General features: G+C 40.3%; 1 protein-coding gene and 1 long non-coding RNA gene across 4 annotated transcripts in view; one reads left to right on the forward strand and one right to left on the reverse strand.

Annotated features, from left to right (window-relative positions):
- Positions 1-18,293, forward strand: part of GABRG3 (gamma-aminobutyric acid type A receptor subunit gamma3) — a 401,625-nt gene that overhangs the window by 234,029 nt on the left and 149,303 nt on the right. The gene's annotated exons all lie outside the window — the stretch shown is intronic.
- LOC144588146 (uncharacterized) overlaps positions 14,288-18,293 on the reverse strand; it is a 92,747-nt gene continuing 88,741 nt past the window's right edge. Inside the window, exon 2 of the long non-coding RNA XR_013543514.1 lies at positions 14,288-17,614. This is a non-coding gene — a long non-coding RNA (uncharacterized LOC144588146). The remainder of the gene's footprint in view (positions 17,615-18,293) is intronic.

An 18,293-nucleotide genomic window follows, 5' to 3' on the forward strand; every position in this document is an offset into this window, starting at 1 on the left:
CTCAGGTACAGTGGTGCCTCGCTAGACGATGATAATCCATTCCACTGAAATCGCTGTTTAGTGAAATCATCGTCTAGTAAAAAGCATTTCCCCATTGGAATGCATTGAAACCTGTTTGATGCATTCCAATGGGGAAGAATTGTCGTTGTCTAGCGAAGATCGGCCATAGGAAAGCCGCTTTGTGAACAGTCGATCAGCTGTTTAAATAGCTCTCTTTCGAAGCTTAGGTCCCGAAAACACCCGTTTTGTGAGCATGGAGGGAGCTGTCAAAATCGTTGTCTAGTGAAAATTGGTTTGCGAAGACCTTCAGGCAGGCCTTTAAGCAATAATTTATCTGAGGAATGCTGGTTTTTAAATGTTTTGAATTGGTTTTACACCTTATTTTTTCATCTCAATGTATTTTTAATGCAATATTTGGTATATAGCATTTTTAAATTTGTTGTTTTATCTGTTGTGAGCTGCTTTGGGCACCCTATGGGGAGAATGGCAGCATATAAAATAATTTACATAAAAATAAAATATTGTAATGGCACCACAATATAAAGCATATTCAGAAAGCGCCCTGAAAAACAACTGTTTGTATAAGGTGAGTTTTGAAAGCCTTTCTAAACCTTGATGTGGAAGCTTCAGCCTCTGGTAAACACTTCAACATCATTTGAGCTTGGATCAACAAACACTTCATCTCTGATACAAATGTTTCTTGAATGAAATAGATCTCTTCTTTCAAGTGTGAATTATTTTTATTTAGAATTTACAACATTTTAAAAATGCCTCTCCAATCAATGCTGTGATTTCCAATACAGCAGCAGAAAAGGAAAGCTTGATTAATTATCACTTAGTCAAGCGGAGCTCACAAAAGGGCTCTGTATCCGATGGAATAGGAAAATATGCAATAATTCTAAATTCACATCTCCTGGGCTATAATTGATATGGCCGCTATTTTTATCTGTCATCACTGTATACTTTGTAGTCCAGTTTAAATACTTTTTTTTACTTCAATACTGCCTCCACAAAGTGCTACTCTGCCACTTCTTTGGGTTCTCAAATGCTCTGTCACTGCAGCTGCATAAGCTCTGGCAGATTACAGTGCTGCCTTACTTAACAATGATAATTGTTTCCCAAAAAATCGCTGTTAAGCGATTTCATCACTAAGTGAAACATGGTTTCCCATAGAAATTCATTGAAAACTGGATAATCCATTCCAATGCGAACGGATTGCCGTCCTTAAGCGAAAATCGCCATAGGAAACATCGCTAAGCAAAACACGGTTCCCCAATTGAAATGCATTGAAACCTATTCAGTGCATCTCAATGGGGGAAAAAAATACAACAAATTTAAGAAGAGTCAGAACAAAGTCAAATTAGTTTAACAAAGGGTTTATTAAGTGCACTTATGATTTCAAGCATTCTAAACATTTTTAAAACATTTTTAAACATTTAAAAAACAGCCAACATGAGGCTGTCAAAACCATCGTTAAGCGAAACGGGGACCCAAACTGTCATCGCTATGCGAAGAATGGTCTCAAACATCGCTATGCGAAAATCGCCCATAGGAACTATCGTTAAACAGAGCGCAAGATCGCTCTGAAAAAGTCATCGCTAAGCGATTTCATCGTTAAACGAAGCAATCGCTAAGCGAGGCACCAATATATATCAGACCAGTAAAGCTTTGAATATGGTCCTGGTGGTGAACTATGTCTTCAGTTTGAGGAACCTCCCAGCTAAGTTTGGAAGTGTTCATCACCAGGAGGTTAACTAGCAATCAACAAAATCAGTAGGAAGACTACCTGTACGACGGAAATCACAGCACTCTAAGGTATTGAAAGCATTTCCATGATGAAGAATGCCGAAAAGGGTAGGTGAGACCATTTGTGATGTGAAAATCAAACTGTTATAATAAGGGTCCAATTTTATGCACATTTTCTTGGGAGAAAAATCAATGAAATATAGTAAACAATTAGAATACTGAGTGCAATTTCCCCCTCCCCAAAATGGAGAATGCATAGCAATTTGTTGTCAGAATAACTTCCTAATATACTTCCTTTCTGCATGCTAGTACTTATTGAGGACTTGTGCCCTGAATTGTGAGAGTTAAATACAAGTAATTTAATGGAAAACTAACTCTGTTCCTCTTATTCATGCTGATGTCTACTTCTATCCATTATTTCCAACCTCTGGGCTTCAATTATATTATGTGTCAATAAGTTTAACAGCTCAATTACAAATTGAACACAAACCCTTTTAGCCATTGTTAGCATGAATAGTTTTTAATCTCATCAAGCGTTCCTTTGTTCTGCTTTCTGATAACAGTCAAAATTGTCCAAGAGCCATCTTGCCTTTTCTGCAGATAGTCATTCATAACTGCTGTTGCTCTTTTGTATTTCAGTCTTTTCCTCTTAGGGTATGTTTCTGTGTTACAAACAGGGCTGTGCACTGGATTCAGACATACCACAAATTCTGAACCAAGTCAGCTTGATTCAAATTGATTTGTGTCAGGTCTGTATTGAAGCAAGATGAACTGATTCAGCCAAGCAAAGCAAATCTGCAAATTCATTTCTATCCAGAGCACAAACAAAACCACACAGAGCGCAAATTGTTTCAGCTTTTTCCTTTTTCTCTTTTTCCCACCTTTTCGCTTTGTTTTCAAAAAGCCACATTATAAACAGTGCCTAGTACACAAACCCCAAAGCTAGATATCTCAGATCTAGAAATTGTATGCCCCCTTTTAGGGTATCTTTTGCTTCCAAATTTCACGAATGCTGCTATAAAAACAAACAAAAAAGTTATAGTTAGTTTGGTTTTCAAAGGTATGTCAATATGTACAAATCGACTCAGATTGGAGCACAAAGGGACTCAGGTGTGACACAAATCAGTTTGGACTGAACCAGGATACACTTGAGCCTCAGATAGGACCAAGAACCCATGCACAGACTTAGTTACAAGGTGGATGAAGAGGTAAAGCAAATGACCTATGTACTTCCAGTGTACTATGCATCAGATAGCACATTATTGCATCCATTCAGCAGTAAAAGACATTGTGTATCCACTGCAGGTTGTAAATTAGCTTGCATTTATTTAGTGATTGGTCATTGGGAAGGCTTCTGCTTGCTCAGGCATAGAACTGTGAAGGAACTGTTTGCCTCGAGGCAAAAAGGCATCATAAAAATGTAAATAAAATTTTAAAATGTGCATTTCCTTTAATGTGTGATTTGCCCCTCAGGAGTCATCGAATGTGAATCTCTACCAATTCTCTAAGTTCTGTAGGAATGATCTGACTCATTTATAAGAACAAGCATGAGTCACTTGTGTTTTGATCTTTCTTATTTTTATGTAGAGATGAGGATTGATATGTGCATTGCTTGGTCTGTACCATTTTATCCACTGTCGTTGTCTTCCCATTCTGCTGGGTTTAATCCCCTAAGTGATGTTAAATGTAGATTGCAAAATCAGCTGCAGCAAATTCCATGATCAGAAAAAGTGACAGAATATTCCTGCAATTGTATCTGCTGATATGAATGAGTTCCCTGAACACTCATGTGCCACTGCCATGTAACATTTACATGTAAGTTGATGTGTTTGAAGGAAGTAGTGTAGGAGAAAGAATCAGCAGCACAAAGCATTTTGTGGCTCAATCATTCAGGTCTATCTTTAAAAAGGTCTGAATGGATTCATAGAAAGCAGTCACAACCAATTAAATTAGATTTTTCTGATAATGAGTCACAAAGTTGGAGAGCTGTACTTTTTTACTTATAGACTGAAATTGTATCACCCTTGATGCACTGTAAATGTATGGTTGATAAAGTTTAAGGAGAAGTATACCCAAGCAGGCCGCATGTCTGATTGTGCAATGAATCTTATAACTAACTGTGCAACTGACTACACAACTGAACAGATAACCATCTGCACCTGCAGAAATAACATTCTGGATGTAACCTCCACCTTGGTACAAATTTAATGATGATTTGTACAACTTCAAATTCCACAGACACAGCTACACAACAGGATGTGGGCCATTTCTCCATACCTCTATCAGTGCTCTTTTGTCTATTTGAGCCCTTTTTCATGTGAGTACCTTTCAGTGTTTACAGAGGTGAACCACAGAGCCTCTTTAATACAAGACTGATGATGAGGGTGACAACTCATCATGTGAATATTGATAGATGCCCATTCTGTTATTAAAAATGGCCAAATTCCATAACAACAGCATTTAAAAATTAGTATTTGCTGGAGATGAGTCACAGCTTGCCACTACAGTTAGCTAGGAACCTCATCTACCAAATCGACTGTCTAGCATTAGGGCTGGTCACAGGGATCACAGAATAGCAACTCCATCAGCAACTGATATGTTTCTCAAAACAATTCAAAGTGCTGATTCTAATTTATAATGCCTAAAATGGCTTGGGTCTAAGCTATCTGAACGACTGTATCTCCCTTTATGAGCCTACTCAGGTATTAAGATAATCAGGAGAGACCTTTCTCTCAGTCTCTCACAGGTGCATTTGGTAGGAGCACAAGAGAGAGATTTGTCTGTTCATACTCCCAGACTTTGGAGTTCAATCCCACAGGAGGCCAGGCTGTCAGATGTTGTAATTTTGTCATAAACATTGAAGGGTTTTTTTAAAGATGAATAAATAAAAATGAGGGGGAATGACCCAAATGTATTAGGACATGAGAATATTCACATGAATGCACAGTCTTTAAAATGACAAGCCTTCTTGCTAAATGCAACAATACATCAACACAAAAGAGCCATCTGATGAATAGTTGGCACAGCACACTTTGTTTTAAACACATTTTGTTTTACTTACAAGCAGATGTTTGTGATGTCAGATTATTTTTCTTTCTGCTTTTAAGTGATAATAGAAAAAGCAAATTAAAGTTTGCGCTGTTTTGCAGTACATATAGACAATGTCTTGATAATCAGCAGACAATCAGTGTGGGAGCAATTAATGTAAACAAAAGCCATTGGCTGCTTCTCAGCGGGTTACGTAAACACAGATTAGACTATAAAACATTCAGTGATTTCTCACAGAGCTGTCAGAATAAGAATGGTGGCCAGAGACGTGCATTATCATAAATAGACAGGAATTCACTAGAATATCAACAATGGTTACATACAATGGTTAATGATAACCAGGCTAAAACTGGGTAAGAACATTGTCCATTAATTTTATTAATTAATAAGCATATTTTAAATAAATAAATAAATAGCATGATTCATCCTAGCACATGCTGTGGGTTCCTTTTTTTAAAAAAAATAATTTTGGGATAAGGTAAGGGGTACAGAGGGTAAAGGGAGATATGGGGAGGAAAGGAGGGGAAGGAGAAACACAAAATGTACTGACATCCAATCTATTCATGTTGCAATATCAACTCGACTTTCCACTTTTCTACTATTTTATTGCCCTCCAGGTTTTAACTTACATTTACATCCTAGTTTAAATCTATGTTATTCAAACACTATCTGGTGACTCAAGCCATTTATATAATAAATCCCATTGTTCAGTTGGATTGTATTGGACAGTCTTTCAATACTTCAGATAAGATATTCATTTCTGCCGCTTTCCGTATCTTCTCAATAAGTTCCTCTTGTTTCGGTATCACCAGACTTTTCCAATTTTTGGCATAAAGAATTATGGCTGCAGTGACTATATATATAACTAAGTAATTCTTTGTCTTATCTGTTGTCTGGTATAATACTCAGTAGAAACAGTTCTGGGGTTAGTGGAACCTTACAAAGCAATATTTTTTGTAACAGAGTATGTACTCCTATCCAATATTGTTTCACTACTCTGCAAGTCCACCATATATGGTAAAAGCTTCCCTCATGTGCTTCACACTTCCCTTTTGTTTTATTAAAAGATATTTGATCCTGAGAGGGGGAAATAATTTAGTGAGTACGCAGTGTCTCCAAAATAAGCTATTTCCATTGTTTAGCTGTTTTGTGGTTATTCCCTTATAATTAACAGAAATATGTTTTTCTGGTGTGTGCAAGATAACAAAACTGGTAGTGGAATTGCAGCAAATGTTTTGAAGGAAACCTACTGTTTTCACAAAAGCAAAATTCTGCCACCACAAAGCACTCTTCAGCCTTTGAGGAAGAATGGTTTTGCTGCTAGAGTTAACAAACTCACTCAAATCTACAATGCCCAAAGTCTGCAAAATTATTTTGATATATGTGACAGAAAATTCTACAAGCTTCTCTCCCCATACTAACTGTAAAAATAGAGTAACAACTAAATGTATAACAATTTGTTGCCCTTTCACAACTCCTACAGTCTCTTTCCTGAGGCATCCCTGCCACTCTATCTAATGGTAGGGCCAGCCCTGTTGCTTCCACAGCTGAAGTTTCCTGGAGCTGCTGATGGTTTCCCCCATGCTTCCCTTCTAATGTTCCCTTTGTGGAATGATGCCAGTCAATCAGCAACCAAAATATTATGATGTCACTGAGGACAAATGTAACTGAGAAAAAGCAGTGGATCCTGGGAAAGTTATGGTGGTGATCCTAATCAAGCAGGAGCAAACCTATTCCCTTCCAAGCCAGCAAATATCTTGCAACAAGGCAGATGGTTTTTTTTTTCCTTGCCACTCTGGCTAACACTTTGCAAGTCCTTTTAAAATGTCTTCTGTTCTTTATTTTAGTAAACAAGTGGGAAGGTTGTCCAGATAGGACAAGGTATTGTGCTGTGTATCACACTGCAAATCACAGTCTTCAACCTCTTAAAGAGAAGATCAGCAGTGATCGCTCTTTCTCTGTCTTGGCGAGTCCTGCCCAACCCTAAGCAGAGCTGGGGGAAATGTCTATACAGTGGTGCCCCGCATAGCGAGGTTAATCCGTTCCGGATTAACCCTCGCTATGCGAAATCGTCGCTAAACGGGTAGGGGAAACGTATTGAAACGCATTAAACTTAGTTTAATGTGTTCCAATACCTTGCTTACTTACCCGTTCAGCGAGGATTCCCCTTGCCGGCAGCCATTTTCACGCCCTCGCTAAGCGAGGGCAGGGCGCGAAAACGGCTGCCGGCAGCCATTTCCGGGCTTCCGGTGGCCATTTTGGAACCGCCGATCAGCTGTTTGGCGGCTCCAAAATGGCCGCCGCAATACCCGATCTTCACAATGCGGGTTTTCCCCATTGCGACGATCGGGTATGTTTCCGTATAGCGATCCCGAAAAAGGGATCGCTATACGGAAACATCGCTATACGGTGCACTCGTTAAGCGAGGCACCACTGTATTGACTGGGTGATTCTGAGAACTGTAGTCTGAAACAATAATTTATCTCAATTTTGCTCTACCGGGTAGAGATTGTTCTTTGATCTCTTTTCCAGAACCTGCCAAACAACCTGATAAAAATTATCATGAACCCCTTTCCTTTCCACCTGCTTAGCCGTAACTCAGAGTGCCCTATATATTACCTCTTTGAGAGCAGTACTAGAATAACTCCATTGTTAAAAAAAAAAAAACTGCATTCAGAACTATTGCCAAACACATGCATTTGGGATTTCCTGCTGATTTTTTTTATACAACCATATACATTTTAGGCAGTTATTCAACAAAACTCGCTGCCAGTTTAAAAGAAACACATGTGCACCTTTTAAAGGGATATTTGGGCTAATTTCTTCTTTTTCTTCTTGGAAGTTGGGATTTACGGTACTTTAAATTTTCTTTCTCCAGCTTTCATGGTTGCCATAGCTTGCCTCATGAGAGACATTGAACCAAAAGTTATTAGCTTGTTCCCATCAGTTTGGAAACCTCAGGCTTAAGTTGGGGATTTGCAGTAATGGGTTGTATTGATTTACAAAGAAAATGTAGCACTTGTTTCCATGGGGCTTTCACAGATATTGCATTCAAACAACCTGGTCCAATGGCCAGGTCAGCTTTTACCAGCCAGCCAGGCTGAGCTCTAATCAGTGCCATTTTGCCAGATATTTTCAAGGGATGCATGGCGCTACAAGTTTCAACACTAATTCTCACTTTTTGTTCATATCTATTGCTCATTGATCTATGCTGTTCATTTCCACATCAATAGAAAACAGAATAATGAGGAAACCGTAACTATAATCATTTTCCTAATAATGAGTTACTGAGCTGTTGGCTTTATGGGGCAGGCAGTCTCATTTATGCAGCTGGTCTTTTGTTGGATATGCAGACAAAGCAATCTTTTTTGCCCCAGAATGCTAAGAATTTTCTTAAACAATATATCAAAATCAGCTAACACCTGGTAATATTTGTTCTTTTTCCCAAGAACTGTGTGCTGTGCTGACCAAGTTTTCTAGCTGTGCTTTAAGGTATCTGGCTGATAGCAAGGGCTTCTGTATTCTACATATTCATAAGATATCAACATTATTTATTTATTTGGCTTTTATACCGCCCATCTAGATGAATCTACTGTGGGCGGTTTACAGTCCAAAAAAGCAATAAAATTAAAAACATCAATAAAAACAATGAAAACAATAAATGTAGACTCTGGCTTGGAGCACAGAATAAAATATCCCACGGCTTCCCTTCCCTTCCTTTCCCTTCCCTTCCAAAGTGCATGTCTACATGAAAAAATGGAGAACACTAAAAAAGAGAAGAATCCACTCCATACCAAGCACCCTGTAATGTGCATATGTGGTTCAGTGAATGAATGCTAAGTTCTGAATGCACAGAAGGCAGGCTACTGGTATGAGAATCTCTAACTGAATCTGGACCCACCCCAGTCCCAAATAACTGGGAACTGCTTTCTGAAGAATTAGCAGTCAAGTGATGGATGGTATGAATGCCAGGATCCAGTGTTGTTCATTTAAAAAAAAAAACTGTTGGATAGCTCCGTGGTTTAAGTCTCTGGCTGCAAAGCCAGAGGTTGGGAGTTTGATTCTCTACTGTGCCTCCTTGATAGGGGCTAAAGTCAATGATCCATAAGGCCCCTTCTAGCTCTGCAGTTCTAAGATTATGATTATGATGATGATGATTGGAAACTTCACCAGCCAATCTGGGAGGAGGCAAGTTTCCTCTCTCCATGCAGCTCCTATGCAGCTTCAGTATCTATTCTGGAGGACTTGGAAAGCTCCCCAAAGCAGAGTTTTGGTATGGAGAGCTGGTTTGGTGGAAATGAAGAAAAAAAGCCTTTTTAGGTGTTGTAAAACCAAGAGTCATCCCAGCTCAGTCTTTAATTTAGGAGCTGGGAAGTCAGCACTATTGATTTCAAGAACTGTCTCCAGTCCTGCTTTATGCTGCTCAGAAAAAGAAAGTATAAACACCCGTAGAAATGAGTTAAAACAGTTTCTTTTCAAAGTATAAAAATGTCTACCCTCCAAGCACTCCTATTTGTTACAGAAGGCTTTAATTTACCGTCCTATCAGGCCAAGAACAAGTGGACTTTGAAGTCATTACTGTCCAGAAATAATTATTGGTGTAGAGTAGAAGGAGAGGGCCAAAGGATAATACTGTGAGATTATCTATCTATCTATCTATCTATCTATCTATCTATCTATCTATCTATCTATCTATCTATCTATCTATCTATCTATCTATCTATCTATCTATCTATCTATCTATCTATCTATCTATCTATCTATCTATCTATCTATCTCCTAAACTGGGCTGTTCCAGATACATAGGACTGCAGCTCACATAATTCTCAACAAGCATACTCTGCCCATCTCATCTAATCATCATTATCATTATCCTCATCATCTTAGAACTGCAGAGCTGAAAGGGATCAGTGAGTCTATCCCCTGTTAAGGAGGCACAGTGGGGAATCGAACTCCCAACTTCTGGCACTGCAGTCAGATACCTAAACCACTGAGCTATCCAGCTGTTGCTCTAGCTGGGAATGATGATGATTATAGCAGATCACATAGCAAGGCTGCCAGGCTGGATCAGGATACATTTTTTAAAATCCATTTGGGTATTCTTATCCTAAACACAATCAGAATCGCTTGCAGTACCGTGGAGGTAAGCATGTTTGGCTCTACTTCCCGGTCACCATCACCATTGCTATGCCTGTTACTTTCTATGATCTGGCAGAAGTGCATTGGTTATGAGATGTTTGCTTTACATGTGTAGGCTTCTCATGCAATTCGGAATCTGGAAGGTTTTTAAATGTCATGGAGAGGCTACACAAAATTTATGCAAACATTTGCCCTTCAGTTTATGGAGAATAATAGGAATAATAGAACAGTGCATGATTCCTCTGATCTGACTCGGAGGCCAAGCTGAGGCTTTGGAACGTATCCTGATTTATCCAGTCAAAGCCCAAATGCCAATCATCCTTCCGTAATCACACACACTCTCAATCTTAACAATTTAATAAAGTTTAAGTGAAGGTTAGGAAGTATGGTGTCATGCTCCCACGTGACCTCTGCTTGTTTCACCAAACAAGGAGCTCACGCTACGTGTCCCTCACCACTTGATTTCATCAACAATACCTATTATTAATAATCAAGGTCCAGGCCATATGTCATTTTAAAAGAGCCAAATAGAAATTATTTATTGATACAGGTGTTGACAGAACAAGCAATGTTAATTCGTAAACAAACATTCTCTTTTACCCTTCTCAACCACCACTCTCCTGCCCAAACACCCCGATTTATCAAGCCTCCGCCCCCACAGACGAGGAAGCTTCCAGTTTAACAGTAATGCTTTTATTTAACAATGTAGGTGGTTGCTCCACCACCACTTCAAATGTTTCCTCACTGTATGCTAATGATCAAAATGTATGTTCTCCACACAAGAGGTTAATGTAACGTCCCAACTTAATGGTTAACCCCAACAAATGTCTGTCCATAGGACATGTGAAGGGGTGGATACTTGCTAGTACAGAAGCTTCCACAACGTGGATGGCATACCTAATTCCCTTCTCTCATTTGTTCCTTTGGGATAATTCCCCACCTCTCTCTTCCCGGGATCCATCTCTCCCCATATCTCTTTCTTATCTTGTGCCCAGGTCCTCTCCTTTGTTTCTCTTTCTGATCTTTTTGCTCTCTCCATTCTTTTTCTCCCCAATATGATGGCTTTGGGAGTGTTTTCCTATTTCTCATTCACTCTGCTTCGTCCCTGGTTATGGTGAAGGTAACCCACTTTCCAGACCACAGATCCTCTAACTTGCCCATACTCGCCTTTCCTTCTCCTTCCTCCCTAACCTTTCTACATCCTCTCCTTTTATATACCTCTCCTTTCCCACCATTTCTCTCCTCCACTCCCTTCATCTTCCTGGGCCTTTTCCAATTCTTTCTCCTTTTTTCCCATTAGGTGTCCTTCTGTTGTAACTTCCTTTCCTTCTCTTTCTCAGTTCTTAGTCAGTATTCTTTCGCTCAGACTCTCCCTTCCTTCAGGGCTTTGGATGCCTGATGGAATCTATTCCCCAGTTGCACAGTTCACTGTCAATAGCAACCTGTTCATCTCATATCCCTCCTATCTCAATTGCTGTGTACATCCCAACTGTACATTGAGAAACAGATGCTTCCCTTATGTCCAAGCTGCAGAAAACTGTAAGAGAATCCTGACAGTGGTCCAAAGGTTGTATGCAAGAAGCAAAGAGATGTGGTGGGAAGATACTGTCAGTGGAAGCACTCAAGGGATGAGAGAGATGTTTGAGTAGTGATGCCGAGCATGGAATTTCTTTCACTGATCAAAGAAAGTTTCTGCAGCCTCATCTGTGGGCTGTGAACCTGGGGGTAAGTACTGGAGGCTAATGACTCTGGTTTCACAAAATCTGTTAATCATCTTTTGTCTGAACTCTATGGGAGCAATCCCAAGTGTCAAAATGTTATCCCTAAATCAAGTTCAGCACCATGGCTAGCTCCTGTAAAGTTTAGACCACCCTATGAAATCAGAGTCATCAGCCGCCTCTGGATGGGGAGGGGTGAGTAACTTGTCCAGAGAAGGAAGGAAGTTCTCACAAACTTGCAGGGACTTACCCCTCCCACCAAAAGTGGCTTACAACTTCTACTAAGCAATTTGACAGCAATTTCTCTCTTTCCACTTGTTTTCTCTCATTGTCTGTTATCTGGGAGAATTCCTTTAAAAAGATATGAGTTGGTTTTGTTGGAGCAAGTGCATGGCCTATGCAATTTGTTCATAACCAAGCTAATGTCACAAGGGACTGCTGGATAGCTCAGTGGTTTAGGTATCTGGTTGTGGAGTCAGAGGTTGAGCGTTCAACTCCCCACTGTGCCTCCTTGACCAGGACTGGACTTGATGATCCATAGGGTCCTTTCCAGCTCTGCAGTTTTAAGATGGTGATGTACATCTGCATCTGTATGTTTTGATCAGTTCACAGCAGTAGAATTAACCGCTGACCTCAACCCTATACACAAAGCAAGTGGATCCCTTCATTTGCCATGTTTGTGCCTAGCAGCACCAGCTGTGAGATTCCATGCACAGAACCACTGTTCCAGGCAAACTAAGTCCAACCACGTGGGGAACGCTGTCTAAGATTTGAAAGTTGCACATTTCTCTAGAAACTTTTCAGAGTTGATCCTCAGACTGTGGTCCTCAAAAATCACAGTGCTCACCATGTGCACTTAAAGGAACCTGAGAGGAACCTAATTTCCATTTGATCACAGTTGGTTTTGTCTTAAATACTCTGAGCAAAATTATTCAAACTATGCCTTATGCATATTGATCATTTTGTGCTTGCCATATGTCCTATATGGCTTTAGCCTTTAGGAATATTATATTTTCAGGAGAGCAGATGTGAGGCTTTCTGAAGTGGATTTTCCCTGAAGGGACAAAGAAGTGCAAAGGGAATTGCAGAAATACTGTGTGGAAGAATAAGCAGGCACACACACACACAAACACAAAGAAAAATAATTATAGCCAGTAAGAACTGGATGCTGCCACAGCTGTATGCTGCACAGTAAAGTTTCTTTCTGCTAGGACATATAAGGGGATTTCTTGTGTGTTGCCAGAACTCATGTCCATAGATTCTCATTGTGAGCACCCAAAGTGTCTGGAGCAGCCCTTTGCACTGGTGAATGAGGGAAAAGAAGGGCTGACGTGACCCGATTCAACCCTGACAACTATAATCTTTTGCCAATACCTGTGCCTCAATTGGGGTCTTCTTTTATAAGCAGTATTTCTCTCTTCCAGCTCTGCCTTCTTTCTCCGATCAAATGGGCAAACTGGCAAAGCTTTGAAAAGGGAAGATGGCACAAATGTAGAACCATGAAAATCCTTCCAAGGAAACTTGCATTGGTAACAGAAGAGCCATCGGCCACATGGCCCACTGTGGCATTTTTGCAGTCTCCACTGCCCTACATATTTCCTGCCATTATCACTCCAACAAAACCAGAAATGTGGCTACCAGTTTATAGACAGGAATTGCTGAAAACCAGTGGTGGCATTTTTAAAAGGCAGTAACTTTTCCCCTTGTGTGTGTGTGTGTGTGTGTGTGTGTGTGTGTGTGTGTGTGTGTGTGTGTGTGTGTGTGTGTGTGTGTGTGTGTGTGTGTGTGTGTGTGTGTGTGTGTGTTGGTGCTGCTGCTAATTTTCAACCATGCAGTAGGGAGGTGGGGATTGCTTCCATAAGGGAAGGAATTAGGCCCTCTGTCCTATAGACTGACAGGCCTCTATGGTGTGGGACAGTGCACTGACCATAAAGAGTTACCCAAGCCATGACATCAGTTGGTGGTAGCTGTTGATTCTCACTAGCCATGCTGCCATTCAATTCACATTGGGTTCCAGTGGATATCATGGGACTCCTCTAAATCTAGAAAGATGCTCATCCTTGGAAGCAGCAATACAGTGGAAGAGTTCACAGGAGTCATAACAGTGAGAAAACAAACTTACGTATCTGTTTGCTAGGGAATATAAACAATGAAAGAAATTAACATTTTTATGTTCTACTATCCCTTCCTTTTATTGAATTTCTAACCACACTAAAAGTTTACCTATTTCCTTTCTTGTACAGATCAAGTATATCCAGGAACATAGATAAATGAGACACATTTCATCACTTTCAAAAATGTCAGTGATTTGGCACTTGAGTTGCAATGTGGGTTTATGGACACACATGGTCTTATACACAAATATGTAATCAAGCCATCCCTTTTTTTTTTTTTTGATCAAACAATTTCTGTGAAGTTTGCAATAAACCTTTGATCAATGTGGAGGAAACCTTTGAAAAAGTTATTATCAAGTAGTTTCAGACAAAACAATTAGGTCTCAAGGTCAGATTGAGTATCTTCTTTGCAATGCAACTCCAAGCAATCTCCATCCCCACAATATCTTGTGATATAATTTTTTTCAGACCCACTTATGGATACAGAAGAAATAACCTCAGAGCTGTTTGATTTTATCATGATTTTATTTGACCATATCTGTATTTTAAACAATTGTGACAGCTTTTAGCTAATACAATAAACTTCAACTGAACCAAACTATTACCACAACCACAATGGCACATTTTCTGGATAAAGCAATCACAAGGTTTCTGGGGCTGTATCCCTAAAATGGAAAAGCCCAATTCCAAATCTTATAATAAATGTTAAGAAGCATTATGGGGAGCTGATGTTGACCATGGGACTGGTCCATATTCACTGCTGCTGAACTAACACCCACCTCTGAACAGCCAATCTTTCTCTGTTGAAGTACACTCAAGGTATGTGCCTGTCCCCCAGCTTGGAAAAATGACTGGTTTTTGGACAGCAGCTGTCAGAAACCATGTTGGCTGGGGTTTTCTGGGAACTGCAGTTAACAACAACAACAACAACAACAACAACAACAACAACAACAACAACAACAACAACAACTTCACCAAGCTCTGATCTTGCTAGGAAGTTCCCTGTTGTTCTGTTTCCTAAATGCCCTTTCTTCATAGACAACATGCACTATTTCCCTTCCTTCATATCTGTCACCAGTACTGTGTGTTTTACATCAAGGACTTTGTTCATTGCCCCTGGACTCTGTAGAAATGTCTATATTTTCTAATCCCCCTCCGGGCAGCAGCTATGCTGGAGACTTGGCTCTGGATTGAAAGTCATGTTGATGCCTGAAGGTGACAAGGGAATGAGCAAGGGTATGACACTCTGCTCTCCTTCACACTCCTTACCCTTCACACTCCTGCCCCCATGGGCTCTAGCGTCAAGCCGTGGAACCAGAAATGAATCAGGTTGAAAGGGTTGAATATAGTTTTTAATTCTCACCTTTTCCCGTTCCATGACTTGTGGCTAGATTCCTTTGCATTTTTCATAGGCACTTTTTAAAATGGTGTGATGAAAAATATGACAGCTATTAATCTCAACTCCCAGTACAATTAGTTAATTTAAGCAGGGAGAAGACACCTCCCTCTTTGCTGGCTTGTGGCAATCAGTAGTGAGCTCTGCCATAGACAATCTCACTCCAAGTCTTACAAAAGTAGGAGGGAGGGGGGTGGGAAAGAAATTGAGAGAGAGAGAGAGAGAAAAAAATATGCCCTTTTTATGTTACCAAAGGCAACTGATGTTTTTTAGCTGGTACAACTCCCAATATGAATAATCAGGCATCATATGAGCAAACACTGATACGTTTAAACCCACACTTACTCTTTGCTTTTACTGGCACTTGCCCACTGCTGCTTTTCTTCTTGTCCCCTGCCCTACAACCTAACACAATTCTTAATGCTGTATTAGGATAAAAGCTCTGTAGGTGTTTTATGATTCGCATTTAGAATTTTTAAATAATGAAAAGGACTGATGGAGGGAAGGCATCGCCAGGAGATGGATTCACTGTAGCAATTTTGTTCAAAGCACATCTTTTCATCTCTTCTTCAGAACATCAGGTCATATTACAAATAAATTAGAATTACTTGCCAGGCTTGGGAACTAAATGTTGGAAGATGCATCTCCTTCCCTACCAACTTAAGGTCACCAACCAATGCCCTTCTCCAAAGAGCACTTCCATCAGAAGTGATGTTAATTACAGCAAGGTAGAGAGCTTTTTCAGTAATGGTCCAGGGAGGTACTGCTGGCCAATTTTGCGACCATTTGGGCATGGCAGGGGTGGGGGGGTGGGGGGAGACCATGACCTGTTTTTTTTAATGCAGGCCTTTTTAAAATCATTTGAGTCCCTTAATTCCTAACCCCTCTGATGTTTAAGCAAGCATTTATCTGTTGGCTACCAATTCTTTAGCTTAGAAAAAAGACAAGTAAGGTGAAAAATGATGGAGCTGTATCAAATTATGTGCACTATGTGGTGTGGAGCAAATGGATATAAAGAAAAATATCTCCTTCTCTCATTATACTAAAAGAGAGCATGTTAAGTGGGTCATCAAATGAAACAGAATGGTGGAACTTTCAGGACAGCTGCCTAAAAAGGGATACATCACAAAGTACATACTGGAACTATAGAATGTGGTACCACAAGATGTAATTGTGACCACTGGCCTGGATTTCTTTATACACATTCCGGGAGAATAAGGTTATCAATGGCCAATTGATACTGTCCACATTAGTTTCTGTATTGAATACAGATGTTTACCATGTGCTGAGGGCCATGCGGAGGAGGCTCCTATTGCATGTATCTCTTGAGTTTTCAAGAGGCATCTTGTTGGCCAGATTGGGGGCAGAATTCTAGACAAGGTAGAACAGAGATTAGATGAGGGCTCCAGGGTGATATAATTTCAGACTCACTTATGGTTACAGAAGAAATTATTGTGTGTTGTGTATCTAAAAAAAAATCTGCCAGCATCCTGCTTATATAGCATGTGGTGAACCAAAGTCACTCTGTCCAAACCTGGGCGTGTGCCAACAGAACAGAGGTTCATTAAAAGAAATAGCGGGGCATTTCCAAGGAACTAGCCACCTTCAACAAAATTTCCGAATTAAAACCCAAGTCATTCCAAAATTAAGAGGTGTGTTTTAAAGGCTTAAAAGGGAGGAAGATGAAGATAGGCCTAGTAGAGAATAAAACATCAACTTAGCATTGTCCTGGACGATCATCCAAAGAACTGGCCTTTAACTGAAAGGCTGACAGTAGACGGCTACTTTCAGCAGCCCAAGTCTGGCTGAAAAAATAAAGAACCACAAGAAGGGAGAGGGAGGGAGCCTCATCACTGTCCATTAGTAGTTACTTGCCAACAGAGTAGCACACACACCAGATCAGTTTTGCTCACTATGAAACATGTCATATCGCTTGTTTAAATGACACTATTTCTAATGAGGCAAAACTATGGCTTTATGATACACCAAGATTATATCAGTCTAATGGCTGCACCCTGAGTGCATGGGGAAAAAATTCATTAAAGACATAGCCCTGCGTTGAGGATGCAGCTGTTACGTCAACATAGCAGGAGTGTGTATCTTCACCCAGCATACATAACTGATGTATAGGATTGCACCAACAGCCATCTTATTCAGGAAATCTTGTCCAGCCTTCCTTTTTTTTTTTTTTTTTTTTTTTTTTTTTTTGTAACCTGCTGGACAACATTTCACAAGCATCCCATTCACTTGTTAACATGTTTTGGTTTCTCTTTTCCGGTTTCTGTGGTGCTGTCATTGTCTAAGTTCATACTAGTTATCTCCTCCTTCTGTGTTCTTTGAGGTGGAGACAGGTGTGAGAATTCTTCTTTGAGTACAATGGAATTGATTCCTTGTGAATATGTTACCTGAGAACTCACCTGCTCTCTCCTGAGAACTCCTCGCGCAAATTCTGTCTCTGTCTTTGACATACAGTGGTGCCTCGACTTATGACCATTTTGAGTTACGACCAGCTCTGGCCACAAAATTTTGCTTCGACTTGCGGCCAGAGCTTCCAGTTATGAACAGAAAAAGGCAGGGAAAAAGGTGGGAAATTCAAATTGCTAACTGTTGGTGGTGAAGAGGCTGCTTCTTTGTAGCTCTTTCGTCCCAGTGGTTAGAGAGTGTACGGTTGGAGGAGGCTTGGGACTGCCTGGTAAGGAAAGGTGCTGCTTTCTGCTTTTTAAAAACCATTCTGGGTTGGTTTTTCAGCATGGTTTTGGGCTGGGGGGGTTATCTTTCTGTGCTGTGATGGATCTTGGGAGGTCTGTTTTTTGGGTCCTTCCCCATTTCCAATGGGTCTTGCGGGGTTTGTTTTTTGTTCCCCCCCATTTCTGATGGGACTTGGGGGGTTGTTTGCCTTTTGGTTTGTTTTCTTTGCATTTGGAATGGGTCTTTCTTGCATGCTTGATTGCTTTTCTCCCCCCCCCCTTCTGCCAGAAGGGATTAATTGCATTTCCGATGGGTCTTGCAGTGATTTTTTCCCTCGGCCGGAACAGATTCATTGCATTTCAATGGGAAATGGTGCTTCGACTTACGACCATTTCGAGTTACGACCAGAGTTCCGGAACCAATTAAGTACGTAAGTCGAGGCAC

Source organism: Pogona vitticeps, chromosome 3 (assembly GCF_051106095.1).
Source record: "Pogona vitticeps strain Pit_001003342236 chromosome 3, PviZW2.1, whole genome shotgun sequence".
Taxonomy (NCBI): Eukaryota; Metazoa; Chordata; class Lepidosauria; order Squamata; family Agamidae; genus Pogona; species Pogona vitticeps.